We start from the raw sequence: 17,986 nt of genomic DNA, 5'->3' as shown, positions 1-17,986 counted from the left end.
TGAACCCAGAAGAAGGCTTTATATTCCTTTATGTCCTCTTACCTCTCCATTACTGTTTTTGCAGTAGGTCTGCTGCAAAGAGATGGGAGGCACTGCTGCTATCAAAAATTGCCTGATAATGCTGTTGGCATTATTTGCTTGCAAATACCTGAACCAGAAATGATGGAAATTGAATCCTGAGAACAGCCCAGATCCTGATACCATCACTGCTTTGATTTGACTCCTGCACATGCTTTCCAACTTACTGAGCACATAAAGTCAAAAACAAGCATGTAATGCTGAGGTTATACCTGTAATATGGATGCAGTAACTGAGTTACTGTACAGCAGACAAAACTATTTTCACTATTGTCAGCAACTTCAGCAGAAAAGGGGCGCATAGTCCTCGTCATTTTATTGAAGAGATCATTTTTGTGTTCTGTTCACGTAACCCTAGATGTTGTGACAGCAGAAGAAATATAGGGAGTACTTCCCTGGTTTAGCCATGGGCCAAGTACAGTCATAAAAAGAATAATCTCCTTCCTATCACTAAGCAGAGATCACTAGGCCATTTTTAATTTTCTTGGCAAAATCAAAAGGTTGAGTCTTCTGACATTATCTATCTGTGATGCTGACCAATTTATAACACCTTAACAGAAAGTATTTGGCCAAGTCAATAAAATGTACCACTGTCAAAGATGTAAATTGTAACTTCATGGAGCTAGCACCACTGTCAAGGAAGGTAGAGGATATGGGAAGTATTTGGCTGGCCTGCATTTGGTTTCCACATGTAGTGAGCTCTGCCATCAGTGTTGCCCTAGCAATAAATAACAGCGTTTGTCGATACAGATGCATAGAACTCAAAAGAAGTATGAACTTTGCAGTCATTAAGTCTTACCATGTTACTGAGAACAGCAGAGTGCATATGCTTCTGTATTTATATTTCTGTCTACAGTCAATAAATCAGACTCTGTAGTACCTGCATTATCCAAGCCATCTGCTTTACCACATTAAAAAAAATGAGTAGGTGGGAAAAAAACTCATGATAGTTTCTTTTTTTCTCCTGTTCCTGTTGCTAGAGAAACCAATTCTTCAAAGTATTTTCTGATGTCTGAAGAGGAAGCTGTCATTTCCCCTTGCCCCGCAAAAAGCCTGAAATGGTGTGTGCTTTATGATAATCCAATAGTTGGTAGGAGAAGGGAGAGGAAATCAAAAGCACTGATTTTTCCACCTCTTCAAGATGACTTGTTTATTGACCTTGGGTAAATTGTTACGGGCTCCTGTGAGTATAAGCTATATTAGGGAATCATAACAAGTGCAGAATACAACATTAGAGAGAATGGTGCCATTCAGAGAAGGACTGAAATTGTAAAGCAGAACATAACTGTATGTTTTCGGAGTGCTCATGCTGGCTTCAGCTGCAGGGCTGGATGGTACTACCATTAGTGGGGTTGGTTCATCTTTGTTAAAGTACTTTGGCCCAAACAAAATCAAACCAATAAGTGTCGGCGAAAAAAAACCCAACACTTCCTTTGCTTTCTTCCCAGCCTATGAAAGGGACAGAGAAGGTTATGCATTCCCTTTGTCTGTTTTTACACAGATGAAGAGGGCTAATATGTGTACTAATGCTGCAGTGGTAGGAGAGATAGTTATCGTCGGCAATATTTTTGGCTCCTTCCATAAATTTGTGTAATTACTAAGTAACATGATTGATAGCACTCTCCTCAGAGTTTTTGTTCACCTCCCGCGTTAATTTATAATGATTTTGTAAAAGATGGCAGGATGTTCATGGAGTCCTGAAGACTTTGTTGCTGGTATGCACTTCAGCAGATATGCACCGTTTAAATGAGCTGTGAAAAGTGATCACACAAAGCCATTTAATATTTCCCACTACTGCCCTTTTTTAAACTTTTTTAAACTTCCTGAAACTATTTGTGTCTCCTATAATTTCAAAGACCATTTTTCAAATCATTAATCAAATATGATCTGATCTTGGCATTAATTTAAAATATGGTTCCTAAAGGAAAGGACACCACATTTCTGAAACCCTTTTTTTATTATTGTCTCCTTCTCTCCTTTGAAGTCCAAATTAAAAGGGAGAAAAAAAAAAAAATAGCCACTAGCCAAACAGGCCAATTTCAGCCTATCCTTGCACAACAATTCATTCACTATTCCAGGATCATATGGAGGAAAGTTTCATATTCAAATTTGTTCTGTATTATAGGAGACAAGATTAGGAGCTGCATTGCACTAATATTGCTGCCTGAATATGTGTCATTGTATAGAGAAGGGATATTCTTTTGTTTATTTACCTGCTATACTCTTCTCAAGACTTCGGGATTCACTGATGAAGTCTCAGAAGCATTCTTCATAAGCTTAACATGACTAGCGATTTTCTTCCGGAGATGGTTTAGCTGGCATTGTTTTTTCTAGTCTAGCCAGTTTTTTGCCATATAGTATTTTGGCAGAGGCTCTACCTGGACAAAAATGGAAGCTAATTCATGGATAATTCTGTTATGATCCTACAGTAGTTGTAGCCTGATACGAATCACATACATGTGGAAGAAAACTCTAACATGACGACAAAAGAGGAGTTCCCCAGCACTGCTAAAACAGCCACACACAGTATTTTACTGCATTTTATGACAGTTCATCTTTCCCTTTTTTCATTAAGAATTTTAGGAAACATTTTGGGGACTTCATGCTAAATGTGTGATTTAGGGATATGAAAGCATGAAAATGTGGAATTCCTTCTCTTGGAGTGTTGGACAACCAGCTTATAACTTTGAGATAACCAGATACAATATTAATTTTACAAACACCCAACTTCTGTGAAAGCTGAGGACTGAATTCAACTAACCTGAATGGCTGCAGGGCAGTTTTCTTAAGTTTATGGGCTTTGCATGCAGCAGAAACTGGGGGCTTTTATGTCCCATAAATGGGTGAAGGTGCAACCAAAGAACTTAATTGTCTATAGGAATTCCCTTAGTTGCCTATTCACAGGTAGCATCCAGATACTTGTTAGGCTCAAAAAAAAAAACCCAGCCCAGAGTAAATATGTAGTGTGTAGGCTCGGAAAAATAAGTGTATTGGCCACAGGGCAGGATTTGGTACTAGGATGCTCCAGTCAGGGTTGTCATCCACAAGGCAGCTACAATCACTGCTGATGGGATGTCACACCAGGCATTTCTCCAGACCTAATGCAACCTGGGACCAGAAAGGCAAACAGTACCTTACAGACACCATGGCTTTCCTTCTGCTGGCATATATGTTATGCTAGAAAACATCCTGTCCACTGCCTTTACTTATTTGCAGTACAATTAAGAGTAACATTTTAAGCAACATTTCAAATTCTGTGTGGACATGTGTTCATGTTTGTATGTTTATATGGGTATATAGGGGTATGTGTGTATACACCCAGAGTTTCAAAATTATGCCCAGAGCTGGTGAAATTAGAGGGTCAAAAGTGTGTGGGATGCATTTCTTAATGGGTGCATTTGCAGGATCTTTCTTACACTGCAGAATTAATCTTCTCCATGTATTAGTCCTTGTGCGGAATTCCTCTCATGCTTTGTACTTTCCACATTAGCAGGCAACCTACACTAATTATACACTTTCTAAGTCATCTGCTACCTCAGCCATGAACATGAATTTCTGAAAATGATGCCACACTAAATGGCAGTTCTGAAAAATGCGAAGTTGAAATACATAGATTTTTAAATACCTGAAAGATTTCACATACACTATCCAACATGTTAAAGTTCAGCAGCACATCCTAAGAACCAAGGCTGGCTTCTATAACAAAAAATCTTATTGCTTTGGGAATTAAGAAGAAAAAATTATGCTTAGTTCTCCCTGAATATACTTTGCCTCACAGTTTCAATACCTAAGGCCAAGTCTTCTTTCAATTACCCTGACGCAGCCCTACTGAATCCTATGTATATGAAGCAGCCTAAATGGCTCCAGAATCTGGCCCTTAAGGTCTACTCAAACACCATTTATTCAGATTCCTCACTTTCACCAAGACTGTCAACGTAATAAGTGAACTCTTACACATATCTGCATATTCCCATTATACCAAATGAAGCTTTCTCTTGTCCTTTTGCCCTACTATATGTTGGGAAAAGTATATTCAATATTTCAATGTTCGAAATTGGTGTTAATCAGAATGAAGTTCAGTGTAGAATTGATTTTGAACAAACCTCTTAATAAGACAATAAAGACTTTACATATTACTGCACATATTCAACCTAGATAATGAATCTATAAAATAACACTGTCTGTTCAGTTTGCAAATTCATTGTGGCTTCACCAAACACTCCAGTTTGCGACTCTTTAAATTAAGCTGAAGCTTTTGATTTCCATTACATTTTCTACCACACCTTACATCTGAAGGTGGCTGACTGATGGAGTCATGTTGAGCATAACTGACAAATCTAACCATTTTTCCCAGTTCTTAGCTAGTCCCCAGGATAAACAATGCCTCAAAAATCTATGTTATTCACAACAAATCACTGAATAATCCATATGATATTAATTTAAGATGCTATACTGTGAAGTATATTGTGTTTATCTGCCTGCATTGCTATTGATTTACTGATGTTAATTTATTACTACTATTCATTATAAGATTCCCCTAGGATACCTTTTGGTTTTATTCTGTATTGAAGAGCATACCTTTTCCCTAAAGACAGTACCTGAGTGAACAGAGACTTAAGTGAGCCATGAAGCACGGAATGGCAAAGAGGATTGACTTGCTTAAAAGAATCTTTCCCTGCTTTGCACAGCAAATGCACACACTGGCGGCTATTTTCAAGAATGTCATATTTTAAAACAGTCCCTTTCCTGGCTGAAAGAGAAATGACAGACTTCACTTATCAGTGTTTGCATTCATTATTTTTTTAATAATAGGACAACTCCAAACATTTATTACTGCCTGTATTATTCAATGTTGTATTATGGAAGCTCTTAAAGGACTAGAGGCTGGGTTCCAGGAACAAGGCTAATGTGGTGTTTGGTGTTCAGGATAGGCAGGCTCAATTTCTTTGCTCACAGCAAACTGCTGTGATCATGGGCAAGACACTTATCCCACCATTCCTCCAGCTGACATCTGCTAGACAGATTTTATGACAACCAAAGTTTGTGAAGTGCTCAATAATATAATTGCGGTCCTCTGTAAATTCTTAAGACAGAAGCATAACAAGAGAGTCCCTGACACAGAGCTCCAAGAAGTGTGCCTTCATGTATGAGAGCAATCCTGCATGTAAAGGCAATGGATGCTTCCCACTCTACCATCTGTTGAACACATTTGAATTCTGCCACAAGGGGTGATTTAGGGATACCTACATATTTTACATTAGACTAACATTGTTATAAAACACAAGCCTTTTTTTTTTCCTGAAATCTGGCAAAAATACATGTCATTTGGAATCGGCAAGATTTACTTTCCATTTTTAAAAATTATTATTTCATTCAGAACCAACTCCACATTTTCTCTTCAGTGAATCCATTTAAAATTTCTAAAGCTGCTTAATTTCTCCTTGCTCGTAGTATTTGCTCCTACTTAAAAGTATAGTCCAGACTGTTAGTTCATGTTTGCTGAATAGGACTGTCTTGTTCTATTAGCCATGAATTTTGTCACTTTTTGTTTTTGAAATGTAAAGCTACTTGTATTATTGATACCTTGGGTGGTATTCATTTGGCCAGAAAAGATATCAATAGCATTAATAATAATAAATTATTAAATGTATATTAATAAAAATAAAATTTCAAATTACAATAAATAATAAATTTATTAATCAATAATAAGAATATTTACATTTATAGCCTCCCTGTTTAAGTGGTTAGCCTAAACTCTTTCACTAGTCAATAGAGACAAGAAGATACTTCAACAGTTCAACTTACCTCACGCTAACATAGATGCTGAGCCCTAGGAAAGCCTCTTTCTCCCAGCTAACTTGAAAGAGGTACAAGGGAGATTAACTCATATGATGACATCTATATTGCAGATATATCTGCAATATATTGCAGATATTTAATGCCTAGCAGCATAAAACTCATACTTTACCTCTACTGAAACTTCACATTTCGGAAACCAATGATCTTGGATAATTCCCTCCTTATTTACCTACCAAAAATCATATTCCAAACTAAAAGCATTTTGGTAATCTTGGCATAACAATATTCTCAACCAGTTACATCTACAGTGAAGAAGATAGAGGTCCTTTCTGCATACTGAGCCTTTTAATGATGTCATCAGCTGCCCAGTAAAGACCTTGAGAAGCTGAAATTTGGATTTGGCATTTAAAATGACTACTGATGCACAAGGAAGTGCTATTTATGCTCTGCAGTCCTCAAAAAGTGGAAATAACTCATTCAGAACAAGACTATAAAGGCAGATTTTAAAATGTTCCAAACCTTTCTAAAATGTTGCATCTCCTCATCCTTCCCACTTTCCAAAGGTCTGATGAAAATGAAGCAGAGGGGGTGCAGAAGCTCCATGAAATAGTGTGCAACATTCAAATGATGGGATTTTGATCCAGATTTCAATAAGTCAAAGGAAGCTAGAAACTTCAGGCTCAAAAGCAGTCAGCAATCATTTTCTTCTTGTGTGCTGTCATTGACCATGATCCTCTCTTGTGTTTAATGATTTTCCCTTCCTACTCTCACAACAGAGCTCTGATGAATGAAGCAGTTTGCTAAACAAGAAAATCAGCATGAAAACGTCTGTGTTAAAGATTTACAAGGGACACCAAAATGTAAGTTTCTCCCCCTCTGCCCCTCCTCTTTGTTACTCAGTACTTACAACAGATAACAGAACTGTCAGAAATTCTTAACAAAAAACATTGACTAATATCACCATTAACTTTTATTTGACACCCAAAGTAACTGAATACCTCTTTCTGTGTTTCAAAAAAGTTGAGTTGGTTGTTCAATACAAAGAATTAACAAGCAGAAATTTGTGTTCCAAAAAATTTATCAGTTTTTCATCACAAAGTCACAGGAATGCCCATTTTAATTATACTTTGGAGAAACAAAATTGACCAGAAGAAAAAGTTAGCTCAATCTTACTTTCATCTTGCACAGATGCCCCAAGATTTAGTTTAAGTGAGGTTTCCTTTGCTGCACTGTGAACTTGGGCTCTTCTGTAGGGTTTAGGCTTAGCCCTTCCTGCCTTCCAGGCAGAAGCAGCTCTATCCTAGCTTCAGCAGCCTTTTACAGCTTTCTTTCAAGGCAGGTCAAAGACTGGAAAACATGCTAATGTCTAGCTTCCTGCACACTGATGCTAATGTGTATGTCTGATACAGGGGAGAAATGTCTGCAGCAAGCAGAAGGTAGGGAAGATAAAAATGTCTTCATACACGATCTGTTGCTTGTTCTTTGAATCTAGACTTCTCTTCCTTCACCAATAAGGGAAGCAGTTTGCAAAAGCTAAAACCACCTGAACACCTGAACTAGAAAACAATGAGACAGTAAACCTTTATTTAGCATTAAGTCATATCAAATTATGTTAAGTGAGCACCTCTACTGGAGTACTGAATAGATTCATAGATACACAGAGTATGTCAGACTCTCGATTGTTTCTATAGGATAAGCATAAGCACTTCGCATTGCTCTATACTGTCCATAGCAGCCTTGTGGTATGGAGTTTCAGTCTGATCAGTCTCACAGCACTTCAGCTGTGTTTGAATAGCAAGTACCCTTTCTCAAATAGTTTTTCTGGTAGGAAGAAACAAAAATGTAATTTTTCTGAGAAAGGGCATTTTCCCTCATGTCTGAGTCTAACAGTAGCCTTAATGCTAATAACTGAGAATATATTTTGGCAGATGGCAGCTGGAGAGACTGATTGGCAGTTAATGAAAAATAAGGAGGATCCATTGCATGGAAAAAAATTACTATTGAACAACTGAACCAATGCTTGTTACACCTTGGTTTTCCAGTCCCAATCTGAGCCAAATGTTACATCTCAGTCTGCAAAGCGTGCAGTATTTTACAGGTGTCTAAGGAAATAAATTGTCATGTATATCAATTTTCTTGTGACATTTACTCCTTATAGCAATTGATCTGAAAGCAAATGCATGTTACAGCAATTAAGTTGACTGAATATGGTGCTTTCAGAGTCTCCCACTCTTCCAATTTAGGAAAAAAACAAAACAAAACTGTAGTGTAAGGGAGAAAATTCCAGCTTTCCAAATGCTGCTTTCTGAGTATCAGTATTTTGCTTAACAGCATTGGAGGCTCAAGATTTAATGAAAACGTGAAGAAATACTTCATCTCTCTTTTAATGAACAGTCATCCCATAACTTAGGATAAGGAAAATCCTTTTATTATTTGGTTTTTTGGGTTTTTTTTTTTGTTTTTTTTTTTTGTTATTATTTGTTAACAGGAAGAGAAAGTGAAGGCAGTGGCACATAGCATTTAGTCTATGATCAGCTGCTTGTCAGGTGAGTTGTACAGTGCGATAAGCCGGGTTTCCTGTATGTTTTTTAATGTACTTTTTATCTGGTGGTGTGAGAGAAAAATGCAAAACAACAGGCTAACCTTCAGGCTTCCAACTAATGCACTAAGCAAACTTGCTTCCATAGAAAATGCATATTTATCAATAGGTACACAATTTATCTAGAGAAAAAAGACCAATACTCAGTGAAGTGTCACTGCAAGCAATGGGAGTATTTTTCCCCCTGTCCGTGAACCAGGACCAAAACTTATATCCAGCATTCTATTTGCAGCACAAAAAAGGCAAAGGAACTGAGGAATTGCCAAAGGGATATAGAAAGGAATGCTGTAGTCTGCATTTCTGTTTCTGCATTTAAATGTTTACATTACTATAGTGTTGTCAATTTTCCCAGCTCAGCTATCTACAGATTTTGGCTTCAGTCCTGTAAACACTCCATCCTCATGCATAAATTTCTTCATGTGAGTAATCCCTACCGAAATCACCATAACTATTCAGGTGCATAGTTATACATGCAGAGAAATGCTTGGAGGCTTAGGGTCTTGGAAAGAAAGATGAAATGAATAAATGAAATATGAGTTTATAAGAGAAGCAGTCATGCCTACCATGATTGCAGCTGAGCAACTGCTATGTTACTCATGTATAATGGATGCCGCGTTGTAAAAACACATGGTGCTCAGTCTCTGTCTTGCCATCTCTCTCAGTCTCTTCTTTTTCCCCTGAGAAATTTTAAGATGACATCAGACAACAAGAGACTATGTTCAATAGCATATCATTGTATCACTTCAATATGGCTTTAAAGAATATTGTAATCAGACAGGGACTACTTAGGCAACCTACTGCATTTCTTTTTTTAGCTTCCCCTCCAAGACACGGCCAAGAGTCACTTTAGCATGTCAAGCTGTACACTCAAGTCCCACATGCTGCACTATCAGAAGTTAATGTATTTGCCCTTTGGTACATGTGAAGGAAAGTCAGAAATTATTTTCCTAGAATATACAAAAAAAAAAAAAAAAAGTTATTTTTAGACAATCATTTAGTAGCAGCATCATTGTTTTATCCAGAATTCTTTCTTTGAGTTCTATTTATCTAACTTAACTTCTTTGAAGAGGGCATCTGTGAGAAGTATTTCTTTTGTGGTGCTGGCCAGATGAACTGGATCAAGCGTCCCCAAATGCATCTTGTGAAAAATAACAAATGAATGTTTGTCAAGGCATCAGATGATCCTCACTGTGTACTTTCATTACATGTAAAAACTCTTATTTTTTTTGGTCTTTTATAAGGACTAGCTTTGCCATTTATACAAGCTTTTCTGTTTATACCACCTAGGCATCTCAGTGGGATTCTCTGAATTTTTGTTTAAAAGGGGCAGGATTTCACCTTGCATCCCATTTGTAGTGAGCACCACAAATCACATTATTAGTATGTAAAAAGTAAGCAATGAGAGAGCCCACCTTCAGATGGAGAATGGCAGGTTGGCAGTAAGATGTCTATTTGAATGGTCATATGTAAAGCTTTTTTTGTAAGTGTATTTTGGAGTTTCTTTCTTATTTAAAAAATATACCAGTTTTAAATGTTGGAAAATGCAGAAGGATACAAAATTACTAGAATACATTAATAATTCTTTCCTTTCCTAGTCAGCTCCAAAACAATAAAAGTATTTTCATTGTTCTGAAATGAGATATGTGTTTTTCAAGACTTTCTAATGATATTCATTTTCCACTGTTGGCTCCTGAAATTCTAGGTCATGCCTATTAACTTCTGTGAGGTTCTGTGTGGCTTAGAGACAGTTTTGGGGAATGCAAAATCAGTACTTCAGATTTGCAATACTTTTAGAACAGAGCGGATAACTGAACAGTTACATATAAAGAAGTTGTTCTGAAATAATTTACCATGGTGTAATAAAAAAAAGCTGGAGAGATTTCATCAAAAATCTAGTGCTTCTTAGAAAAGCTAACCAAAATCAGTCAGTGATGAAAGGAACTAGGAAAATGTCTTGCTAAGGGCTGACACTGGCTTTTTCCAGCAGATTTTAAAGGAAAGTTTTCATCGTTTCTATTGTGCTTGTAACTGGCACAACATCGGCTTTTATTTCCACAGGACTGCTTATCTGCTTTCACAATAAATGATAGATTTTATTCTTTTACAGATGTTACATATGTAACACATTCATTTTCATAAATAACTATAAAATCCCAAGAGAAAAGCATTGTTAAGCAAGTGTTATACTGAAAGATTGAGTATGCATATATGCAAGTGTATGTGTATGCACTTAAGGGTTTTTTACTACACAAGACATGTTATCCAACATTACACCGATTTTGCTGTAACTTATCTAAACCAATATGATATAGTAAGACTATATGAAAAATTATAGAGCTCTTGAAATTTATTTCCCTTGAGAAAAAAAAAAAAAAAAAAAAAGATATAAAATAGTTTCCTTTTTCTATCCTAAGTATAGAATCTTGCTTCCATTCTGGATTCCGTCAAAATTTAGTCATTATGGAACAGGCATAAAGGTTCACAGAAAGTCAGATGCAGGACTGCTGCTTTAATTCTCTCCATTTCTTTAGGATAGCTAAATGATTGTCAGTTCCACTTCTACTAAACATTATAGTGCTTTTCCACAACGAACAGCATTTATAACACTAAAAACCATGGTTTGGTGTTGTTGGGAGCTTTTTATTTATTTAAGTGCAAGTATTAGCTGTATTAAAACTGGTCACAATCTATTGTAAAGGATAAAATACCAGCTGGAATGGAAAAGACACGCACCAGCTGGCATTTTATCCAATGCTCACTGGAGGCTGACTTGATTCACGTTTGATTAGGTCTCTAGAGATTCAATATTCCCCAATTTGTCATCTATTAAGAGTTCTATTTATCACCTGAGAGAATAAAATCAACCTTTCCCACCTTGTCCTTACTACTGCTAGACAGACTCATGTACAGCATGGTAAGAAGGTAAGCAGAAGTAATGGTGGTGGGGAAAGTCAATTTTATTTTCCAGGTTTTCTAGATAGGTGATTAGGTTTGTTTTGTGGGTTTTGCTATTGTTCCAAGTCAGCATGTCTACATTTTTCAACACTAAGATAAGCTTTATTTACAACTTCTGTGGTTCAAAATAGATACTACCACAAGCTGTTACAAGCTTCTCACAGAAGAAGATGGTTACTTTCACAGAGCTTCCCTTGGTGACCAGCCTTTCCATATATTGACACTGGCATTCCCACCCAACCTTACAAAGAGCAGAGGTGCTCCTTACCAAAACAATCTCAAAACGAGCTATGTAGAAAAGCTGACTGAGGCCCAACAATCAGCATAGTCCATACTCCCATTTAAATAATGAAAAATCATTGTCTTTTTGATGTACATGAACATATCTGCTTGCATTTAAACCCAAATGCTGTGAGCACAGCCATCACTACTAAATCTGCACACATCAGTTGGTACTGTGCAAAATTATTCCCACGTCTCCAGATGCAGCCCATGATCGGGGCACTGCGAAGAGTGGAGCTGATAAATGTGACACTATTGACAGACATGGATTTTCTATTTTTCAACAAATTGGAACTATTTGATTTATACATCTACTCTTAAACCTTACAAGTTGAAATTATTTCAACAATTACTGTAAGTCTAATAATCCCTTCAACAAAGGAGTTCCTTTTTACCTGGATTTTTTTCAGCATTTTTAATCTCATTGAGTAATAAAGGCACTTGATATTTAATTCAAAGCTACTGGAGCTGCTACCACTCTTGCAAAGGTGTGAGAGAAAAGCATGAAAGAAAGCCTTCTTAAAGCCACCACGTATCCTGTAATAATATACCCAATAGGCCATTGCTTGTCTTCTGAATGCTGGGAATAGGCAGGCTGTCTGACCCACAGATACACTGGACCCCAAGGAGTACCACCAGACTATTCAGAGGTTTTGCTACACCCCCAGCCTGTCTACAGACAGTAACTAATTCAGCTTTGGCTTTTCATTTCCATCCTTTTACTTAAGGTTGAATATGTAAAAGCAGTGTTCTGTGCACATCAGGTAGCTTTTAGCTTTGCTCTAATAATCCTAACTCCACAGAAGACCAAACACTAGGAGAGCAAACAGCACAATTTGTCAGCACGATATAAGGCACTTTTTTTTTTTTTTTCTTTTTCCCCAAAGACAATTTGTGAAGTATATTTTAGGGAAGCTAATGTGGGGGAAAGGAGATTTTATGTTGCTGTGGCAACTCAAGTGAAAAAAAGAGATTCATGCTGCAACACCTATGTTCAGCACAGCTTACTTTTAAAATACCATTGATTTCCTCAGCGAAGGAAAGCAGTCAGCCAATATTACAGAAGATGACTTTTGCTTCCCAATCCTGTGGTGTTAAAGGTTCAAATTAAAACAAAGATCTTCTCCAATACAATTCCTTAAGACTTTTCAAAATGGGAACCAACGTGCATTTGGCTGATGCACACAGTCTTGGTGAGTGGATAGTATTTTTTACTTCAGACATTTAGCTCTTGGTCCAACGTGCAGCACATGAAAAATGCTGGGAATTCCATCATTCTATATATGCTTAGGCACAGTCCAATCCTTTTTTTCTCCCTATGGCCCAACTTCAGCCTGCCAAAGACCTCTTCCCCTAAGTAAGTTGCAGCCAAATCAATACTAAACCCAGAAATAGAGAAAAAGCCAGTTTTTTTCCCCAGAGAATGGGGTTTGCAAGAAACAGCTGCAACTCGAGAAACATAGAAAACTCTCAGTTAATTACACAAGAGATCAATTAGAGGAAAGACTTTAAGGGGAAGAGATGGTGTCCCACTGATCATTACAAAGAAATGGGGCTTCATGGGGATGAATGTCTGAAACTAAAAGTGGAAAAAGCAGATGCAGAGAGGAGCAGGGTGAAAGTACAAGGATGAAAATGCGAAGTCAGAAAGAAACAGAATATTCAAGCACATTAAAAAAAAGATGTGCAAACCATATTACAGAAAGCCTAGACAATGTGAAGACAGGTTTTTGAATTCTGTGAAAAAGACTGAACGACTACGAAAGGGATTTGGTGAATTGAGAGATAAAAAGGTCAGGGCAGGAAGTACAGAGATCCTTGTCAGCACCTCTTTCATATATTGAGAGGAAGATAACTAGAAAGCAATAAGGATGTACAGAAAGTACCACAGGAATTCAGGAAGAGGTAGTAAAGACAAGAACCTTGCATGTTTTGATGGTTTCTTGTTTATAGGATCAGTATCTGCAGGCATGCTTGGTATCTGGCTTGAAGTCCTCCAGGAGTGAAGAGTAAGAGCTCTGGAGAGGCACAAGCATGAGCTGTGGCTCTCCAAGCTCCCAAACCAGTACGTCCCCTAGCGGAGGGAGCTTGGCGGACAAAGCCCTGGACATGTTTTGGTACATTTGAAACCCTAAGCAGTATAACCGCATATTTAAACACTCTGTTAAAGATAAAGATGCTCACCTACTGTAAAACGTGTAGTGTTAAGGCTGAGGATGACTGTAACAAAAATCATGCACTCACAGTCTCTGGCATGGAACAAACATGTCATGGAGAGAAACTCATTGTTTCACTTTCCAAGAGTGCCTAGTACAGGGTTGTTTTTTGCTTTGCTTTTTTCTCTTCTGAGAAACAAAAAGGCTCTTCAGTGGAAAGAGTGGGCAGCAGACAGGCCCTGTTCCTCACTGACGCTTGAATATGCTGTTCCTGAAGCAGCAGCTGCTTTCCAGAGAGGAAACACTCCTGCAGTGCTCTCGCTTTCTCCTCTGATGCCACACAGCAGGCTTCATGATATTTGGTTTTTTCTCCTGTTTTAAAAAGTTACCTAGTAATTACAAAACTCATTTGGAATATTCTATTTCATATAGTTTTATTTCTAAATTGATGTTAATTCAAAGTTACTTACCTAAGAAAGACTCAGCATTTACTACAGGAAAAATACTTTTCTCAAGGAAGTTTCTTTTATTTCTTGGCCACAGTGAGTACTGGCAAACAATGTGGCCTTTTCTGATGGCGATCATCTGTTTTTCACTGAACAATAAGCCATTTTCAGTTAGCATAGTTATTGTTTGAATTTCTTCTAGAGTTTTGATGATGTTGTTGGTTGCATTTAATTATATCCCCGTGGAAACAAAGAGATAGATAACATCCTCCTTTCTCAATATATCTCTCTCTCACACATGCTAGTAACCAGCTTCCTAATTACCGAGTAAGGCTACTGCTAACGACAACATAATCAAAATGTAGAAATTCATTTTTCAAATGCATGAAAAAACACCATCTGCATGCATCTTTTAAGTGAGACATTAAAAACCTGATTCCGTCTGTTCTGTGGACATTAAAAATCTGTAAAATTTAGGGTTTTCCCTGCTGTCTGTGGCCAAAATCTCTCTTTCACCCAAAATTGCTCAGTCTGTTCCATTCAAATTATTCATAATACTACATCTAATTTTTCTTTCTTTAATTTCATGTCATTGCTTCGCACCATATTCTTTCTCAGCACTTAACCCTTTCCAATACTGATTATTATGAAATTCATTTAATTATGGTTCAGTCAAGCTTGGTATGCTCAATTCTCTTTGTTAGCTATTTTTGCTGATTTTCTCTCTTTCTCTTCCAGTCACATTCTGATAATGTATTTTTGGTAACAAGATGCTCAGAGCTTAATGAAATAGTTTCTGTCATGTCACACAGGGAGAGACACTCTCACTTCTCCCTCATACCTTCAGATAGCCTAAGGGTAGTTCTCATCTCTTTTATTGCAATACCACATAATATATGAATGAGAGGTAAAGTCATGTCTTGTTTGCTGTTCAGTGTCACCTCTAGGTCCTTCTGTTACTGCCAGTTCTTTTCAAGGCAGCATCTTGGGCTTTCCCGTCATTTGAGCTTTTGCTACCTGAACTCTTTCCTTCTTTGTCTATGTACTTATTTTAAGTTAAATTCTTGATTTATCTTCTCTCTGCAGATTTTCCTCTGAGGCTTTTATTTAGGGTTGTTTTTTTTTATGGGAACCAGTTGTATTTTAACATATATCTTTCTCTCACTAGTATTTCTATTTTCTACAAATTGGTATAATCTGCAAATTACATTAATAAATTTATAAGACTGGTCTTAATTGCCTGTGCATCTGCCCTTATTCCCTGCTGATTATTTGTGTTATTGCCGAATGCTTTACTAAGCCCATATGAACATATCTCAGCAAATATGCAAAGATGACTTTGGGGAAGATGTTTTGCTGGATATTTAGAATCTGCTTTGATACCCACTGAATTCAGCTGAAATATTTCAAGTAACACTGATGGTGTCTAAGTCAAAAGAAACGGCACAGCTGGTCTATATGCTTTGGTATTAAAGCTCTGAGCAAGATAATCAGCAGGAAGAGTCAGATCTGTGGAAGGGACTAGAGAAGCATTTGGCAGAGCAACATTTCGGAGAGGAGAGTTCCAGGCTACCCTGGAAATGAAAGAAATGCAACATGAGTATATTTTATTAACATAAATGCCTAAAGGAATAACACTCCAGCAACTAAAACTTTGAACAGCCCTTTCAATGTTTCTGTTTGAATGAAACTAAATTTCTCTCTCATTAGAAATTGTTTCCAGCCTCTGTAGACTACAAATTGAGTTGAAGAATCACCAACAATTTCGCACAATAGACTCCTAAGAAAATTCTGTACCCAGTGATGAACATTTCATAACCAAGAAGAAAAACAAATTGAGATGTTTTTTTGCTCATGCACAAAACCTACTTTTTTCATGCTGTACTCTGGCTTCTAACCAGCATACCAATGACTTTTGATATTCTGTGTGCTCTGTGTTTCAATTTCATTTATAAATATGTCATATCCCAGAAAAGGCAAATAGTCTAAAATCAGGTAATTTATATGTGAAGGTATTCTTATTAATAACTATGCTTTTTCATAGCACTGTTAAATTATTCTCATGGTAACAGGTATTTTCCCCCCTGTAAATTAGAACATTTTTTAATTGTTTGGAATTGTGAGTAAGAGATTAGCAGTACTGCGTTAAAGAAATTCCTTAAGGCTGGAATTCTAGCCACAAGAGAGGAGAGCTGATAATAGCAAGAGAAAACTACTTCAGTACATGAACTCACTGAGTCACACAGAATCTAAGATAAATGGCAAAGCTAGTTCTCATAGAAGACCAAATCAAAATAAGTGCTTTTACATCTAATGACAGTACACAATGAGGATCACCTGGTGCTTTGACAAACATTCATTTGTTATTTTTCATCGCTGCAATTGAAGAGTAACTTTCTTTGGGTAATGTATTTACTTTGAAAAATAAGGGACAGAGAGCAAAAGGGAATATCATTATTTCTGTTTTGTTAAAGGACAGATCCTTTAGACAAACATGTCAAAAGATCACCCAGGAAAAAAAAAAAAAAGTGAAAGAAAGAAAGAAAGGAAAAAGGTTAAATTGTTCAGCTGTAAGCCTAACCTTGCATCTAAATATTGTTTAAGACCATTACAGAACCCAGGGTCATTTGAGGAACTTATGTCAAACCAAAATTCACAATCTGTATAGATTTTCATAGTAAGCGTGGGTAAAAGTTGTGGTAACATTTATTCCACCCATCAAAAGCAGCCACTTAAGAACTAGGAAATATATTGTATTGAGAAGCAATTATGAGAAACCAATGAAAGTTGCTTTCCCACAGCTTTGTGTCAGGTAGCTGAGAACAAGCCTCAACTGCAGCTTCTCCTCAAGCAGTGGCATTCAGAAACCACCCTCCCAGCAGACACCAGCATTTTGTGATGCTTTATAAAAGCTCTTGCTGCAGCTTTTTTCTCAGGCAGAATGAGAGGAGCTCTCTATACCTACCTTCTAATAATTTGTAAGGTCTTCGGCTTTACATCTATTTTTACTGGGACTGACAGACACAGTCTTATCAAACTAGCTACAGATTATTGTTTTAACCATGCTACTAGCAGCACAGAGCACAGATATTTCATTGTGGTTTTCCTTAAGTAAATGACAGGTAGGGTAGTGGGTTGAGGTTTTTGAAGGGATTGGAATATGTTTTCAGAACTTCTTTCCTTTCCCCAACCCCAAAAGAAATGGTAGATTAAAAAGGGGGGAAATAGAAATTAACATCATGTTTGGTTCTATACAGCAGTCACTCAGAAATCACTCTTTCTCTCCTATCCCACTGGCACTGATATGTATCTAAAGTAATAAATTTCTATATATCTGTACCTTAGGATCCTGATTCTCTTTAGAAAGGAATATATTTATTTAACAGATTTTAGATTTTAGATTTTTAGATTTCACTTAAAAGACTAAGGCTTTCACTGCAAACTTCATTTGTTGCTACTCTACACTGCAACAATCAACAGTGGCCTCAGACACAGCAATGGGGGATCTCCAGTTAACAGAAGATGGAACAGTTTTTTCCATGTCTTCTTAACTAACCCTGTGAAAAGAATGCGTCAACAGCATGTACCGTAAATAAAGAATGGTTTTGTCTCTTCTACCCTCAAGTCATATTCTACAAGTATGGTTTTGTAGTTAGGTTAAGCCAATCCAGA

Source organism: Psittacula echo (genome assembly GCF_963264785.1).
Source record: "Psittacula echo genome assembly, chromosome: 3".
Taxonomy (NCBI): Eukaryota; Metazoa; Chordata; class Aves; order Psittaciformes; family Psittacidae; genus Psittacula; species Psittacula echo.
Note: the sequence above shows the minus strand (reverse complement) of the source record.